The sequence below is a fragment of the Canis aureus genome, chromosome 20 (assembly GCF_053574225.1).
Source record: "Canis aureus isolate CA01 chromosome 20, VMU_Caureus_v.1.0, whole genome shotgun sequence".
Taxonomy (NCBI): Eukaryota; Metazoa; Chordata; class Mammalia; order Carnivora; family Canidae; genus Canis; species Canis aureus.
The window spans coordinates 22,516,831-22,534,845 of record NC_135630.1 but is presented as its reverse complement, the minus strand read 5'-3'; the positions used below and the strand labels follow the sequence as shown (position 1 = coordinate 22,534,845).

Below are 18,015 nucleotides of genomic sequence, written 5' to 3'. Positions count from 1 at the left end.
GTATTTGCATACCCATCACCACCTGCCTGTCTTCTACCAATCAGTTAACCTAATTCTAGAATTCTTCCTTCATGTGATGTATACATGATCTTCTCCTGTCTATTGCAAAGGTTTAAAATGCTATTCAAGCCCTTAAAACTTATCACTGGAATGGCTAATTGGTCCCTGTTGGCTCTGGTCAACACTGAGCGATGTAACTAAGTTAATATACTGAACCACCATTTTCATTAAGTCATTTGATGTCTCCCAGTTGCCTACAGATAAAACTCCTTTATTTATTTATTTATTTATTTTTATTTTATCATTTCATTTATTGGTGTTCAATTTGCCAACATACAGAATAACACCCAGTGCTCATCCCGTCAAGTGCCCCCCTCAGTGCCGATCACCCATTCACCCCCACTGCCCACCCTCCTCCCCTTCCACCACCCCTAGTTCGTTTCCCAGAGTTAGGAGTCTTTATGTTCTGTCTCCCTTTCTGATATTTCCCACACATTTCTTCTCCCTTCCCTTCCATTCCCTTTCACTATTATTTATATTCCCCAAATGAATGAGAACATACAAACATTTATATAAATTGTCCCTAGTCTGACTTTTCTGAATCCCCTCCCACTACCCCTCTAACTGGACCTGGATCCAGTGTTGCCAAATGGTCTTCCTACACCTCCACCTGTGTATAATGCTGTTTTTCCAGCCCTTTCATTCTTAACAAACTTGACCATTCTGAGCCCACGGCAGATCCTGGTTCTTCCCTGAAAGCTTCCACTGTTGGCTCTGAGGGGGACCGATCTTCTCTACTCAGGCCACCCCTTGCTAAACCACTTACTGCAAGGTGTTATGAAAAGAGAGCAGGTTTGACTACTGAGTCTTTTACTTACTCTCTGTGGGCTTAGGAGGTCCTTTCATATAAGGAGGTCACTATCATAAGATTCAGTTTTCTTACATATAAAATGAGTATAGGTGTGACAACCCCCATGTGACCTACCATGGATGAGCTGCTTTTCTTGTGACTCAGTGCCTTTAGTTGTAAAATGGAGATAATAAGAATAATTGATGTAGAATGGAACATGTGAGAATTTCCTGTGTATGAGGATGAGTTAGGTTATGTTGCAGGAAAAGTCAAGCCCAAGTCTTACTGCCTTAAAACCACAACATTTTATTTCTTTATCATACGACACATCCATCTCAGGCCAGCAGAATTCTGTTTCACACTGTTCACAGTCAAGGTTGCCAGAGCCTTCACTAACTTGGAACAACAGTAGGAGGAAGGGGATGTAGTGAATTGTGTGTGTTGGTTCTTTTATCTCTTTTCTCTTCTTTCTTTCTTTGTTTCTTTCTTTCTTTTGAGTGAGATATCACAGTGGAGAGGAGAGGCAGGGGAGAAGGAAAGAGAGAGAGAATATCTTTTCTTTATGGTGAAAAAATTTAAATTTAGATTTATAGCCAGCTGGACTCAGTTTAGATGGTCCCAATTTTGTTGGCAACATCCAAAGCATCATAGTCAGGAGCCAGTCGAACATATACTTTCTTCTCTCCATCAGGCCTGATCAAGGTGTTGACCTTGGCCACATCAATGTCATAGAGCTTCTTCACAGCCTGTTTGATCTGGTGCTTATTGGCCTTGACATCCAGAATGAACACAAATGTGTTGCTGTCTTCTATTTTCTTCATGGCTGACTCAGTAATAAGGGGGAACTTGATGATGGCATAGTGATCAAGCTTGTTTCTCCTGGGGGTGCTCTTTTGAGGATATTTGGCCTGCCTTTGGAGACGCAGGGTCTTGAGTCATCGGAATGTAGGTGACGTGCGGATCTTCTTTTTTTTTGTGACTGTGCATGCCTTTCAGCACCGCTTTCTTAGCTTTCAAAGCCTTTGCCTTGGCTTTGGCTTTGGGAGGGACAGGGGCTTCCTTCTTCTCCTTCGGCACCATCTTTGTGAAGGGGCAAGAGAGAGAGAATCTTAAGCAGCTTCCTCCATCCAGCTCAGGGCCCAACACAGGGCTTGATCCCATGACTCTGAGATCATGACCTGAGCCAAAATCAAGAGTTGGACACTTAACCAACTGAGCCACCCAGGTGCCCTAATTGTGTGTTGGTTCCTAAAGCTTCTATTGGAGGTGATACCCATTACTTCTTCTCACATTTCATTAGCTAAAGCAAATCACATGACCACAGCTAACTTCAAAGGGACAAGGAAGAATAATCCTACCAAATGCTCAGAAGATCATAGCCCAGAAACATTAGGGAATGGCACCAATGATGGCCATACCAGGCTTGTGTCATTGAACTATTTTCTTATGGTAAGGTGTGTTTCAAGATTTATCTGTCCTTCTATGGCTTAAGCTCTTTGGAGTCACAGTGGGGATCTATTCTCTGCCTTCCTTTCTCCACAGTGATCAGGATAGATCTTCAGTAATGTTTTACTGAGTAGGTGATTAGAATACTACTCCAAGTGGCTTTTCCTCTGATCTTAGGGAGCAACATAGGTTTCAAATCCCCAGATTTGCTTTGTGCTAAGGAAAATCTTAGGTAGAATTTATGTAACACAAAACCAAGGTAAGGTCTCTGAAAGGACCTGCTGTCTTTTTAGCTGATCTCTTATGGGACTATGAACTTGGTGGCATTTAGAAAAGTGCTCCTTTAAAGCTTCACCTTTCCTTTTCTGAAGGACCAGAGTCAAAGGTTGGGATTAATTTCTGATTAGTCTCAAGCAGCAATATGCTAAATGGATCAGAAAGAGGTGAGTGTATCATATCAGAACTTGGGCTTGCTCAGCTTCAGGAACACACCGGAAATCACCTTTCTAGATCTGTGGGAAAGGCTAGAAAAGACCTGTGGTGTTGAGAGATGAAGTTTTCAGCTGAAAATCACTTACTCAATGGTCTGAAGTCATATAATTTGATTTTTCATTTATAGTCATAGAAGACATTTATATTTGTTACTGTAAAGTTAGTAAATATAGATGGATAAAACAGAAAAAAACCACCATAAAAGGGAAAATTACCCAAATGAAAAACATCTTATTTCTCATCTTGAATTAATGTATTTTAAACAAAACACCATATACTCTTTCATTGCTGTAGTGAATGTTTCTTACAACACTGGTCAATTAACATACTGTGTTATAGTTTCTGTCACTACACTGTAAATTTACAGACAGTAAATTTACATCATAAACTTGGCCTGATGTTTTCAAAGAAATTCCTTTTTATTAAACAAATTTTAAACAATACATAACAACTGTCTTTCTCTGACTTAGAATTACAAATCCCAGATGCAAGCATGGCTTTCTAAAAGTCACGAAAACAATCTTTAAGTAAACAAAATGAAGTGGGTCACAAGTAAGCGGTTCCATGAGTCTATGGCTTGATGTGCAACAGAGATGAGAGAGGCATTACTAAAAAATCGGGATGCTCTGAAAGAAATGGGCAAAGGGACTCTTCTGTATTGTGGAGCTTTTGACAGTGTGCCAAAGTTGGAAAGTGAGTCACTTCTGCTGCTGCCAAAACTATTCTAGAAGCCTGTGAAACTGGAGTCCATGTTCCAGGCACTCCACTACCTTTGATGCATTTGATTGGGAACCTCAAACAGTAAGTCAGAGGGCTGTCTGACTGTGGGGGGAAGAAGGTGCTGGTGGGCGTACCCTCTAATCTGACCCCATGACCCTTTTCTCTTCTTGGCCACCCTTGGATGAGAACATCAGTGGAAAATTGTGTGATCTCTTCAGGAGACTGACTCAATTTGGACATAGCCCTATGTCCAAAGAGGCAGGGCCTCTTCCTTCCTACTAGGCAGTGGGAGAATTTATTGGCTTCCACTTCTCAGTTGATTTTTCCCCTCTTCCTCTTAGTTATCTTTTAAAAAGAATGTGGCTATGACTGGTTTGGCGGTATCTGGTCTTACCAAATGAATGTCACAACTTGAGACTGAATAAATCATCACAGAAATGGAATTAATAGAATTAATTAGAATTCTAGAACTAATTAATTCCAGAATTCTGATTAATAGAATTAATCATCATATTAAATGAAATTAAATTATAAACTGGGGCCCTGGATAACATGACAACTTATATCCATTTAATGCATTGTATGTTGGTGTCATTATTACTATATTATCATCTTCATTTTATAGGCAAGAAAATTGAGACAAGCAGAGGTTGAATCTTGCCCCAGATCACATGAAAATTATGCTTAGGTTTCTTTGTATCTCCCCATTGCACGCTGAATGTTTATATTTTCTTTCCTATAAATCTAAACAATACCATTTCCTGCCTTTCTCTCCTCCAGCCTTTCTCTCCTTCAAGCCTGCTGTGTTCACCTCCAAACACTTCATTTACCCACAGCACTATGAACATGCTGTGGGTGATAGCATCTGAACCCTTTTGGTTTTGGCATCTCCCTTCTCAATCTCCTTTCTCTCTATTTGCTTAAATTCTATCTGTTTTCTCAGGATAGTCTCCATTCCTGCTCCTCTGTGAAGCCTTCCCTGGACTGTCCAGCCCACAGAGATCTCTTTTATCCAAAAAATTCCCTTGGCCTTTGTTACCTGTAGTACTTCTTCACTGCTTCCGGAGTCCCTAGTAGTAGTAGTTCTCTTTGTAGAAGTTTATGTGTTAAACCCTAGTCTAGACTGTGAGTTCCTTCAAGGAGGAACAGCAAGCTTCAGTGAGTACTGGTACTTTATCTCATACCTTGTTGTGTACTGTTCCTCCTGTAGAAATATACATAGCATACTGTCTATTTTGTAACCTCTAAATTGAAGAGGTGTATGATTACCATCATTATTCATATTGACATAGTTCATGCAGGAAGCAGTTAGAGGAGATGCTAAATTGAGAACTTGAAGCTTGGGAAGTATTTATCCTAGCTTGATTTTATTCAGTATTTTTTTAATAACTGAAAAGGATTTGTAGATTTAATGACACATACCAAGCTTTATAACTCCCGTATACTTCATTTTGTGCCGTGTACTTAAGCATCAGTAAATTGAAATCACAGACCAGAAAACCAAGCAAGATACACTGTTTCTTTTTTTATTTTATTTTATTTTATTTTATTTATGATAGTCACAGAGAGAGAGAGAGAGAGAGAGGCAGAGACACAGGCAGAGGGAGAAGCAGGCTCCATGCACCGGGAGCCCGACGTGGGACTCGATCTGGGGTCTCCAGGATCGCGCCCTGGGCCAAAGGCAGGCGCCAAACCGCTGCGCCACCCAGGGATCCCAGATACACTGTTTCTTGAAGACAGGCTTCTCCCCTGGAGTTGAGCTCCTATTGAATGCTAACACTATGTCCATTTCATCAAAGACTTCTTCAATCCTGGGGATCCCTGGGTGGCGCAGCGGTTTGGCGCCTGCCTTTGGCCCAGGGCGTGATCCTGGAGACCCGGGATCGAATCCCACATCGGGCTCCCGGTGCATGGAGCCTGCTTCTCCCTCTGCCTGTGTCTCTGCCTCTCTCTCTCTCTGTGACTATCATAAATAAATAAAAATTAAAAAAAAAAAAAGACTTCTTCAATTCTTTTTTAGAGTCAAAATAAAGATCCGGATAAGACCAACTATCTGCAACTTAATCCTGTTGATTTCAAAACCCTTAGTACAAAAGGAAAATAAGGCTGACTAACTTTAAGGCCCATGCATTCTGGGTATGTTTTCTCCGAAGATACAGGGTACTAGGTCTTAAAGGACTTAAGCCTGAAGTCTGTAACTTTGATAATAAAAGATGTTTTGTGTTTCAATGGCATCTGATGTTTAAGGATTAATCTATCTCTAAATCCATCTGCAGGAGACCCAGATGTGGTATATAGAGATGATTTGACCGACTTTATGGCGGAGGACTGGAATTTTGCCTTAAATGGTACTCTGCAGAGATAAGAATCTTGAGTTTGGCAACATACATTGATAAAAATAAGTGAGTAATTTCTAAATCTCCACTCTCCTTCGGTCTGTGAAGACAGCCTTAATATTAGAGAATTGCCAAGCAGGCACATGATTAAAAGATGCTGTGAGGATTTGAATTAACTGATGAGGGCAGCAAGAAGTAGGAACAGAGCCCGAAGAGACAGGACGGATAGAAGACATTTTTCTGAAGAATACAGAGTTAACTTTTTTTGGCTTTCTTTCTTCAAACATACCAGTTCACAGGATAATCATAATCCCAGCAGTTTACATTTACATAATGCTTTACCACTTGCTTTCACAGATTTTATTCCCACTTGATCAGAGGGAGCCTGCTTTGTGCAGAGCACCTAATCTTGAAATAAATCATTTACTATATGAGGATTTAAACAGGTCTTTTGGATAAAAAGTGCATTACATATTTATGAGCACTGATTTCAAGAATCACTTTGAAAGAACTATTGATGTTGCTCTATATTAGAGATCCCAACTAAATTCCATTTGATTCATCCTTGTTTTTTTTTTTTTTTCTTTTTTCCGGAGGTTCCAAATCACGTTTTTAAATGCTTGAGGGCCCATTTATTTCCTCCTATAAGAAGGAAAACATTTAGGTGCAAGTCAGGAACTTATGAACCTTCTGCCTCTGTTCTCAGTACATCGGGAAGACCAGTTTTCTGAAATTAAAATGGCAGTCTATTTTGTGAGGCAATAATAATGGTGATGGTAATGATGATAATAAAATGTAGGGATTCTAATTCAGGACAGCAGGAGAGAGGAGATTATAGTCTATTAAAACAAAGTCCTTTGATGTCTGCTCTGAGGAGGGATCCCCAAAATGGTTATTATTCGCTTTTAAAATGAGTTATTGCTTGAGTGTCCCTGCTTTATTTTGTTATTTAGAGGTTGTTTATAAAGGTTATTGCCATTAAACCAGTTGCTTCCTGCGTAATCAGATCCCGAACATACTAGGAGAAAACAAAAGACAATCGCATGTAACTGAAATTATTTTGGGGGCTCCTGAGAAGAGAAAGAAAAAAATAGAATAAACATTGTTTACCGATTGCCACAGTTCAACTCCCATCAAAGATATTGCTTTCTTTAAATTAAAAATGAAATTCCTAGGGGAAGAGCTTTCTTCCCCTCTCTTTAAAAAAACAAAAGGGGGTAAAAACCGAAAGCAGGGGCAGCTTTGCAGGGCTACTGGTGCCTGAGTAGAATTGCTAACTGGTTCCTCTCTCTTTGCTGGGCTGTCTGTATTCACTGTATCACAAGCTTGAAGCCAGACCTCATTTGACTGAGCCAAAAAATGGTCCTTTTGTTGCTGTTTTTTTCCCTAGTGTCATCTCTCATGGTTGCCCGGGCAACCAGTGTGTATCCTTTCAGCATAGGTTACTGGGCCCCAGGAAGGAAGTGCTCCCGCGCTGGCCTGCTATTTTTATAGAACCGTTACATAATACAATCTATTAAAGCTTCCTCTTGGTGTTTTATTGCACAAAGGGGAAATTAAGTTTGATGACTCCTAAATGTTGGATGGAGGATGTCAGGTGACTCGGATTGTTTGGCTCAGGCCACATAGCAACAATATTCCTATATGCAATTCAAGGAGAACCGATATACAATCGTGCCCTTGGCAGTGTTCGCCTGCCTGCAGATCACTGGAGGAAACTGAGCTCTCGGCTGCTCTGCTCAAGGGTGCAAGTTTTGTCCAACTGTGCAAAGCTCCCTCTCTGGTAGGATGACAGCAGACAATGAAACACACTATTCACAGTTGAGGGCAGAGGGAATTTTAAAGGTGTAGCACATATGCTTTTAATAGGTGGCATGATCTCTAAAAAAGAGAATTGGATTGAAAGGCAGGGGACCAGGATTCTATTCCCAGGACGGCCCCTGAAGCATTACACGAATGCTGTGCACTCTGCTTTCCCACTGTGGTCAGTGGTCAGGGAACTGGACCTGGGTAACTCTGCAGCGGTGGGGGAAGGGGAGCATCGGGAGAGAGAGGGCATCATAGCTAAAAGGCTTTTTAGTGGAGACCACTAGAGGCCACAGAGTCTTTTCACACTTGCCACATGACTCCAGTGATTCTCTGCTTGCTGCAGGAACCAACAGGGAATGCCAGTTCTTAGCACCTTTTATTCTCACCTTGCTCACCAGTTACAATTTGCCACCCATCTGACTGAAAGAAGGTGCAAATGTACAATGGGGTCAGAAGCCCTGTCCTGGAACAGAAATGAATCCTTCTACCCTCAGGGGAGATTTACTGCCACAAGTGACCTGAGGTCGGCGTTCCCTGGACTGGAGAGGATCTGAGCTGGCCACTCTCTCCTGTCTGTTCACAATCTCCCTCTGCTATTTTATCAACTCCCATCACTTCAACTACACCTTGAGGCCCCTGACTCTCTCAAATCTGCTTTTCTTTGAGGTTCAGCTGTTCTGTATGCTCAGTGCCTGCCGGAGATCTTTCTCTGGTTGTCTGACTTTATCTCCAACTCAATATACTCAACAGGAAACACATTCTTTTGTTTGCCAAACCCATGACCCTTGCTGATTCCCTGGTTTCCGTGAATAGCCGAATTCAGAGAATGCTAGATGTTGCTGGTCATCTGGTCCAATCTTTCCGTTTTGTAGATGAAGATGAGACTGAAAAGGTTAAGTGATCTGTTCAAGGTCATCCAGAAGGTTGAGAACAGAGGGAAGCCCTCTTGACGATGGACCCCACTCCATTACACCTGGGCTTGATTATCTCTAAGAATTTTGAACCCTTTTCCCTACCCAGTCTTATCAAATCTTCTTTCTTGATCTCATAATCTAGTCTTTCCTGTTTCCACTCCTGTTGTAATAATTGAGATCTTACTTGCATCAAAACTAGACAATTTTAGTTTCTGGATTGGATGCTGCCTTTCTACCCTTTGAATCAATATTGCATTTTACCTCTGGAATAATCTCACAACTTCATCATGTCACTTTATTATGCAAATGATTTTGACTGTTTATAATATATTAAAGTCTGAATTTAACTTTTCCTAATTTGGCCCTCTCACCCCCAGTTGGCCTTTCTAGCTTTATCATCCATCCCAATCAATGACCTCTATTTGGCAAGGTTTACTTTGCTTGCCATTCTTTCTTGGTAGGTCAGAGATTCATGGACTGGTTGCCTTTTTTTAATGTGATGGCTTCGGATAGGATGACTTCTCATGAAATATTCCCAGTCCCATTCTCTAGGGTTCCCGGAAAATAAAAAATGATATGGATAGAATAGTAAGGAATATTTCGTGCCAACCTTTAGTCACTCATTCAGAACAGTTCATTGAGTATTTACATTATGCACAAGCAGTGAGAAAGATATGGCCCCTGCTGTGTCAGAGTTTATTAACTGCAGAAGACAGGCATTACATAAAAATTACATAGCCATTAAATATATGATTACACAGAGAACTAATTTATCACAAATGTCTTAAGGGCTATGAAACATAAGGGTATGAGAGCAAATAATGGTGAGGAGCGGGGGCGAGGGCAGCAAGAGGATGAGATTTAATGCGGACTGGGAATTCAGAGAAGAATTTCCTGAGGAAGTGACATTTACACCAAAACAAGAAAAACAAGATAGGGTTGGAGAAGCAAAGGGAATGGGTAAGGGAGGAGGAAAGGCCTATCCCAGCTGAGGGAAGAGAGTGATGAAAGCCTCCAGGAAGCAAGGATCTGGAAGTTTTGCAGCAATTCAGGGAAGGCTGAGACTGGGGGCAGGGCATGGCAAGCGAGTTCAAGTGTGTATACAAAAGGTTAAAAAAAACAACAACCCTATGACAGCACGTCATCTCTTTGCAGGCTTTACAGGCTGTAATTCAGGTTCTTTTGATTTTAGGGGAACCCTTATATCTGGTAAAATTCCTTCTCAGAGAAGTACACAAATAATTGTGCACCAAAAACAGTGTTTACTTTCTTTGTTTTAAAAAGATGTAATGATTTAGGAGACTGGGGATTGGGTTTGAGCTTTCCTCAAACCACTGGCTTCTGCAGTTAAGTTAAATTTATTATGGTTTCTTATCCTAGGAATTTGACCTTATTTTCCCTGTGGGAAGAAGGTTTTTTTTTTTTTTTTTTTTTTTTTTTTTTTTTTTTTAATGTGTAAACTGAATCTCAATAAATAGCTGATTCACTCTGGAATATCAGGCTAAGGGAACTTCCAGTTGTTTAACTTCTGTCCATTAAAATAAGAAAACATGCCTCTTAGATAAGATGATTGAAACAGTCTTTTATTTCCATAAATTAAGTAATAGAAGAAAGTATAAGATATATAAAAGATAGGAGTATAAAACTTGAAGATACAATTTAAAATTCTTTTTCTTAGAAACTTTGACCTAAAAAAAACTACTCTATGTAAAAGGGGAAAATAATAGAGTTGGAATGATGTACGTGACTGTGTTCTATTAATGTAAACAGGAAGGATGGAGAACATTTTTATTTTTTCTTTCCCTTTGGCAAGCTCTCAGCCCAGCTTCCTATGGGTGGAAATGGGCAATAAATAGTAGGGTATCCAGTGGCCTCTTTCTAGGCCTCCTGGCTACTAGCATTGGCAAGGACATTACTCCCCTTTTCTTCTTATTTTTAGTGTTGATTTTTTTTTCTTTCTCAGGGTTGAGGTTAAGGCAGGGGCCTGTCATTATCAGGCGGTGAGGTGAACCACAGAGACTGGTTTCCCAAGAATCTGCACCCAACTGCCAACCTGGTGGGTCAGAGTCATCATCTTTACTACCGCGGGTGGTTTTCCTGTGAAAGTGAGACTTCCTTTAAATTAACACACACACACACACACATACACACACCCCACACACCACACAGAGGAGTAGTGTGCGCCCTCCCTGCCTCCCATCTGTTAACTTGAGATAATATATCCTTGTTCTTATTCTCTTCTGCAAATAATTCCCTATATGTTGAACTGTAAGCAAAGTGCTAAGTAATTTCTGAGGATGAGAAGTCATTACATATTTTCTGGTGTTTTATGGTGATTCACCAAATACTTTTCTGTGGCTTTGACTAAAGGACAAGATTTCCTTCTATTAATGAGCAGAAAAAGTAATCTATATTTTAAAAAGGCTTTGCAATTCCTGAAAGAGAAATTTTTGCAATCCTGGAGGTTTGGGCCAGACTAGGTTCTTTGTGGGGAGCCAAAAAGAGAAACAAGGATAATAGTTTCTTAGTTGATGACAACTTACCTTAATACACTTTAGATATAATCAGTATATAGGGAGTTGCTATAAAAAAACACCAAATCCATGGTAGAGTTAAAATTTTTGATTCTCGTTAGGAGCAAAGAACTTTGTCTTTGTCTTTGTTTTCTCATTCAGGTATAAACAAGATCATTGTATATTTAGGGGATAGCATATTGTGCTTCTGCCTTCTAATGGCTGGGGGAATGTTGTTGAATGGGTGTTTGGTGTTATGGCTTAGAATACCATTGTTGGAGCAGCTGGGTGGCTCGTTTGGTTAAGCATCAGACTCTTGGTTTCGGCTCAGGTCATGACCTCAGGGTCCTGGGATCAAGCCCTACGTCAGGCTCCATGCTGAGCACAGAGTCTGCTTGGGATTCTCTCTCTCCCTCTACTGTTACCCTGCTCACATGCTCTCTCTCTTTAAAATAAGAAAATAAATAAATATTTAAAAATAATATGAATAAAATACCCTTGTTATTTGAGTCCCTCATATTTAAAAAATATATGTGTTCTTGTAAATGAAACTGTAAAGTTGGATCACTGAATCCATAGAGTGATTGGGGGAGAAGGTGCTCATACTTTCTATCAGAACACTCAGTTTTATTCAATTTGTGATTGCCTCATTCTTGAGAGTATGGTAATAATGACATCATATGCTATCTTACCTGGCTACTTCTATTGTATGTTGCTAGTTAAGACAAATGAAAAAAAAAGAAAATGTTATAGAGTTTTTGCTTTATTGTCTCTTGGTAACATAAATAGTTGCCCGAGATTGAAGACAAATTCCAAGACCAGCAATTAACTTTCCAAATCCTTTTACACTTTTATAAACCCCTTTCAGTTTTACAAATACTATGATTATCAGTCCTTTCAGGTATTAGCCAACTAAAAGGATGCACCTTTAATTCTAAGCACCTTTAATTCAGTTACTAAGAATAATTCTAAAGCTATAGATGACCAGACCTGGAAGGTACTTTAAGGATCTTGTCCAATTTCTTATTACTTAGTTAATGAAGTAGAAAGGTGGTGTCTCAGAGAAAGCCATGTGGTTGTTACATATGCCAGGTTGCAGGCTGGCTGTTATATACCCTATAGTGTCTGCTTCCATGTACAATCTCACAGAAGCCTGGCATTAGGGCAGGCATTTTATATACATGATGGTTTTGAGAAAACATCAAGTTTAGACCCTTATACTACTGTGAATCTCTTGAAGCCTTGTTTCTCTCATCTGTAAAATGGCAATAATGGTAGTCTCTAGCTTTTACGATTATTATGGAAATTAAATTAGATAATATGTGTAAAAATAGAGCCCATAGTAAGTACTCTATAAATGTTAGCTTTTATTATTCTCATTTTCAAAAGTCATTTACAGTATCTTTAAACTATTATGTTCTAAATTCTAACTCTCAAAGATAGTAATCTATTAGAAGCTCACCCCATTCCGCTAACATGCTTATTAAATGTCTACCATGTGCAAGACACTGTACTGGGTCTTTTGAGAAACAGGAGTATGAATAAGAAATCCTTGCCCTATATGGGTCTGTGTGTGTGTGTGCGTGTGTGTATGTGCACACATGTGTGTGTGTGTATGTATGTATGTATGATAGAGTGTAAGTAGCATGGGGTAGGGATAAGAAATGGTAGAAATAAAGTTTGGTGATATGATACATTATCTTCTTCAGTGTCTGTCTTTCCGGGTCCTGGCACATCATTTACTCTCTGACCTTTATGAGGTTCTCTTGAAGCAACTTCATTGAATTTTTACAACTTCCAAAGGCTTCTTAAACTCTAGATCTTCTCCTAACAGAGGCTAATCCCACTACATTCAGGAAGACTGTTAAGACTTTATTCCCTCCGCCCTGCATCTGAACAGCTTGCAGTTGTTCACATGCACACAGGAGCAAGACTTCCTAGTGGACATTAACAAATTCATGTTTCTGAGAACATGATTGCCTGCAGATAAGGGCAGATTTTTCTTACTAAATACTTCTCTCAGAATTTTTCCTTAAAGTTTCTGAAACATGAAGCTACAGTGAGCAGAAATTGTCCACTTCCTGTGGAACCTTAGTCATATATTACTATTTCCACCCATTGCAGGGCTGTGATTTCTCATTAGGTGAGGCTCTCTTGTCTCATGTAAATAGATCCTGTTGTCTCACCCTTTGCTCTTGGGTGCTCTTGGGTGCTGTTATCTATTTGATTTTCTTGCTGGTAAAATACCTGGGTCTCTTTTGGAAAACACCCAGGGGTGCTTTTTATTTTGATGTCATTGTATTAAGAAAGAAAAAAAGCATCTTTATCTTTCTCTCTCATGAGTATGCTGATGGAATGTGTATATACATTTTATAGCCATATTTCTTTACTATCCATCCTCTGTAGTCTCAGCCCCTGCAATCTGCCATTTCACAGAAATCATTTATACTATGGTCATCTTTTGTCTGTACCCACAGTTTTTGCTTCTGATTTTGACTCCAAAAACATAAATTATTTCTGGTGTAACATTTTCAATGTAACATATTGTTATCAGAAGCCCCACTACCTGAATATCTCAAAACTTTAGGCTGCACCAATGACCAAGTTAATAGATAAAAAAAAGGTCGAAAACTATTTTATTTTACTTTTTAAAGATTTATTTGCTTGTTTATTTATTTATTTATTTATTTATTTATTTATTTGGAGGGATGGAAAAGGCAGAGGGGGAGAGACAGAATCTTAAGCTCTGGGAGTGGAGCCCAACCCAGGGCTCAATCTCATGACCCTGAGCTCATGACCAGAGCCAAAACCAAGAGTTAACCACTTAACCAACTGAGCCACCCAAACACCACTCAAAAACTGTTTTTGTATGATTCAACCTAAAAGTTGCCTCCTCAAACTGAAGTTATTGCTTTCTCCAAACCTTCATTTTTCCTACCATCGACAGTTCTGACCATTTGGTTGCCAGGTTTGTTAGATTGGGGTCATCTGCAATAGATCCCTCTCCCATCCACTTCTCCATTTCTCCTCCATTTCCTCTGCAAGTGGGAAGGCTTATAGCCATTTTCTTTTTTTTTTCTTCTTCCTAACCGTGTTATCCCTGGAGTGCCATAATGAAGCTTGAATCCCCCCTTTATAATCTGGTTTATGCCCAGGATTCTTAGGTGCTATGGGCTTGTTTATTGTTCTTTCTCTGGAGGGTCCTTTGTATCTCTTGTTTGAAGTTAAAGATGCTTGTGATTAGAAACAAGGTTCTTAGCTCAATTTTCCAGCATGTATCTATACTCTCCCCTGGGTCTATTATTCTAGTTTAATAAACCACAGTTTAATTTCAGTAAGCTTCGGTTTTCTAATCTGTAAATTGGGACTAATAATATTAGCAGTCTTATAAGGTTGTGGTTGGAATTAATTTAATACGTACAAATCACTTAGAACAGTGACTGGGACATAGTAAGCCCTTATTATGTTAATTATCTGAAAAAAAATCAGAGGATTCATTATCGTGTTGTGATGAGGTCAAATTTCTTTTGTTGTTTTCTCTATTTTTGCAAAAACAAAACCACACCATACTCAAAATCCACAACTTTTAAAAGGTTCATGTTTAATTCCAGGTCTGAAAGAGCTTTTGGTTAATTCTTACTTGTCTTGATTCAATTTCATCCTCCTTAATTATGGAGCTCTTTAATGATGATTTAAAAAAAAAAAAAAACCAGCATCTAAAAACCACGTAGTCTTTAGCAGGTATTTAATATCAACTCTTCTAATAAAGGGTTGCTATGAAGAAAATCTTTTGGTAAAGGTGATTCTCAAACTTTAGTTTGCTGAAATGGCCCAAGAAATATAGTAAGGGATTTGCGCTGCGGTAATGTCTTTGAAGTCTAGTCGCCTGCCTTTAATTTTGCAGTAAGCGCCTAATCTCATTAGATTTCATACACTCAGTGTTTGCACTTGCACAAAAGCTGTCCAAACAAAGCCAAAATGTTGACACCACCGTCCTCTGATGGCATTTAGAATGAATATATTAAACACACTTGCACTAGCATTGCATTAAGCTAAGAAATAAATTTTGAACTTTGAACTCAGCAGGATAAAAAAGCTTTACTTGATAGCCGAGCAATTGTGTTGTGGTATGGTAGAGGGAATCCATTGTGTTGTTCAGAGGATCCAAACTTGCAAACGTTCTCTGCATACAGTAGGCATTGCACTACTAAAGAATTGGAGTGAGGAACAGTCCTCAAATCCTGTTGTTAGGGACCTAAATGGAAGGTAAAGTGAGCTGGTGGCTTTGCTTTGAAATTCACTGAATAAACTTTGATTAAATTCACTTCAGAGAAGGCTCATAATGAAAGAGTATCTCCAAGTTAGTGTGTGAATTAGAGTAGGTCTTTATTCAATTCACTTTGCTAATTTACAGATTTAGAAATTTCCGTTAAAAATGAGGCAATCTTATCTTTTTATTGAAGGTTTGAAAGCTGAAGATTATAAAGAGCGCACAAATGATAAGATTTCTTTGTCTTTTCTCATAAAATAATGATAGCAACTAGGTCAGAATGGAGAACTAACTAAATCTAATGACCAGCAGCATATAATGGTTTCTAAAGAGGTAGTCCCTAAAAGAAATAGATTTCCCCAGAAAGTATGTAGAAATGCTTGTAAACCTACATATATGGAACATGTCCAACAGTGAGGAAGTATGCGCCAGCAACCTATGGTCAAGGAAAATAGTTATCACAAACTTCATATATTAAAGTGTTTGTATGTGACTAACTCAGAGTTGCTCAGTCCTATTGCTTTCACTCTTCCTTTACATATTTATTTTACTTAGATATTTGTTTTTGGCTTCTACTAAGGGATTTTTAAAGAAAGTATTTGACATGTAGTACACTGGCTATTGTCAGAATTCCACAGAAGCTGCTATGTATTCAATCTTGTATCATTCTTTTTCTTTTTTTAAAGATTTTATTTATTCATAGGAGACACAGAGAGAGAGGCAGAGACACAGGTAGAGGAAGAAGCAGGCTCCCTGTGGGGAGCCCAAAGAGGGACTGGATCCCAGGACCCAGGGATCATGCCCTGAGCCAAAGACAGATGCTCAATCACTGAGCCACCCAGGCATCCCTTGTATCATCCTTTTCATGAACATCACATACACACACACACACAATTCAATTCTCTTTGGTCTTCATGTTGGAGGTAGTAGTGATTTTTCTGAGTAGCTGGCCTGTTTTTACTTTCTGAGCATCGTGAACTGGTAATTCACTGATCACCTTTTCATCTTTGTTATGACTTCCAAGAAGCTTATAGCTCTATCTGTTTCCTAGTTCAGTGATTATGCAGGGCTACATGGAATGTAGTCTGTATGTGTTACTACTCCTGGCTTTGTTATTTACTTATTCTTATTTTCCTTTTATTCCAATTCTCTGAAAAATCATTATCTTTTAAATTGTATGATTTAAAAAAGCTGTCAGAAATCTTTTGTGGAAAGGGGTATGTATATGTACATTCATAAATTCATAAATTCATACATTCATAGAGAGACTCATGTATCATAGATTCATTGTGGCATGAACGGTTACATGGTTTCCAAAACCACAGCAGATTTGAAACTGAAAATTACAAGGAGTTGAATGATTGCTAGAGAAAGACAGTAAGAATAGCAACTGATAGGACAACTGATAAACTCCATCCAGGATGCCAGAAAACCATCATCAGAGATAGGCGTGAGAATTTAAAAAGTACAGCTGCCCAAGAGCATGCAATGTAGAACTGAAGGACCTGCCTGTCTCATAACCTAAGGGCTCATAAAATGCTGTAGTTCCACACAGGCTGTTACAAGATGACCTTTACAGTGAGATAAGTTTGTGTTCTATTCCATATACTTCGTCTGACACGGCAGTTTCTGCTTATTATTGGTTAGACAGATGTACTTAAAAAATAACGTCTTTTTAGAAGACTAAACTTCAGGGATTGGGAAAATTAGCAGGAAAAAAACTCTTACTTTTCAGTGACACTGAATTAAGGCACCACATGTAAAAATAGTTATTGCTTGACCAGGTGTAAAATTGATACTTCGTTTCTGAACAAACCCCGGCAACCAGCATTTTTGAGAAGACGGTCTGCTTGCTGCATCATGTGAACTGACTGCCATCAGTGACAATTTAGGCTCATCGAGGTTGAGAATATGAGGACGACTCATCGTCTGTGAAGAGGAGGTTTCATTCCCAAGGATTGAGTGGGAATTCGGTTTGGATGTAAGTTAGAGAATAGCAAGCTAATGTCCCTTTCTTTGACTCAGCTACCTTTTCTTTTCATAAGGTGCTGGAAGGTCCTTAGCTCCCTGGGCTGCAGGAGGAGGGGTGCGTTTTTCAGTGAGAGACAAAGATATTTGATTCTCACTTGTCAATGAACAAAGGCAATAGAGATTATTACCTAAGCTAGCATGTCAGAGTGCTTAAAGGATGGATGGACTTGGGAGCAGAATTCCTGGGTTTAAAATCTTGGCTCCACTATTTACCAGCTATGCGGTCTTAAAGTTACTTCACTTCTCTTTGTCTTAATTTTACCAGCTTCAAAATGGGGACAGTAGTATCTCAAACCACTTACTGTAAGGAAAGTGCTTAAAACAGTGCCTGACTATATTAAATATGTGTTGTATAAATGGCAAATATTCAACATTAGCACCAATCAATTATAAATATTAACCATTGCCATTGAAATAAGAAGAAAAGAGAGATTTATTTACCTTCTAAGGTAATATAAATTACCCCCTTTTCTACATGTTACATTAAAGTTTCTCTTCACATTACATTTGCAAATTTGTGAATATCCTTATTCAATTCTACCCACGTGCCTCTGAAAACCTTGAAAGCCAGTAGTATGTGCAGAAATAGATTTGTGTCTTGGCAATAAAAGTTGTTGGGGTCTATTAAGAATGA

The 18,015-nt window shown here is 39.1% G+C and overlaps 1 long non-coding RNA gene across 1 annotated transcript in view; it reads left to right on the top strand.

Moving 5' to 3' along the window:
* The first annotated feature begins 3,282 nt into the window (after nt 1-3,282).
* LOC144291538 (uncharacterized) overlaps nt 3,283-18,015 on the top strand; it is a 159,441-nt gene continuing 144,708 nt past the window's right edge. The window contains exons 1-3 of the long non-coding RNA XR_013358867.1: nt 3,283-3,589; nt 5,785-5,910; nt 17,135-17,331. This is a non-coding gene — a long non-coding RNA (uncharacterized LOC144291538). The remainder of the gene's footprint in view (nt 3,590-5,784; nt 5,911-17,134; nt 17,332-18,015) is intronic.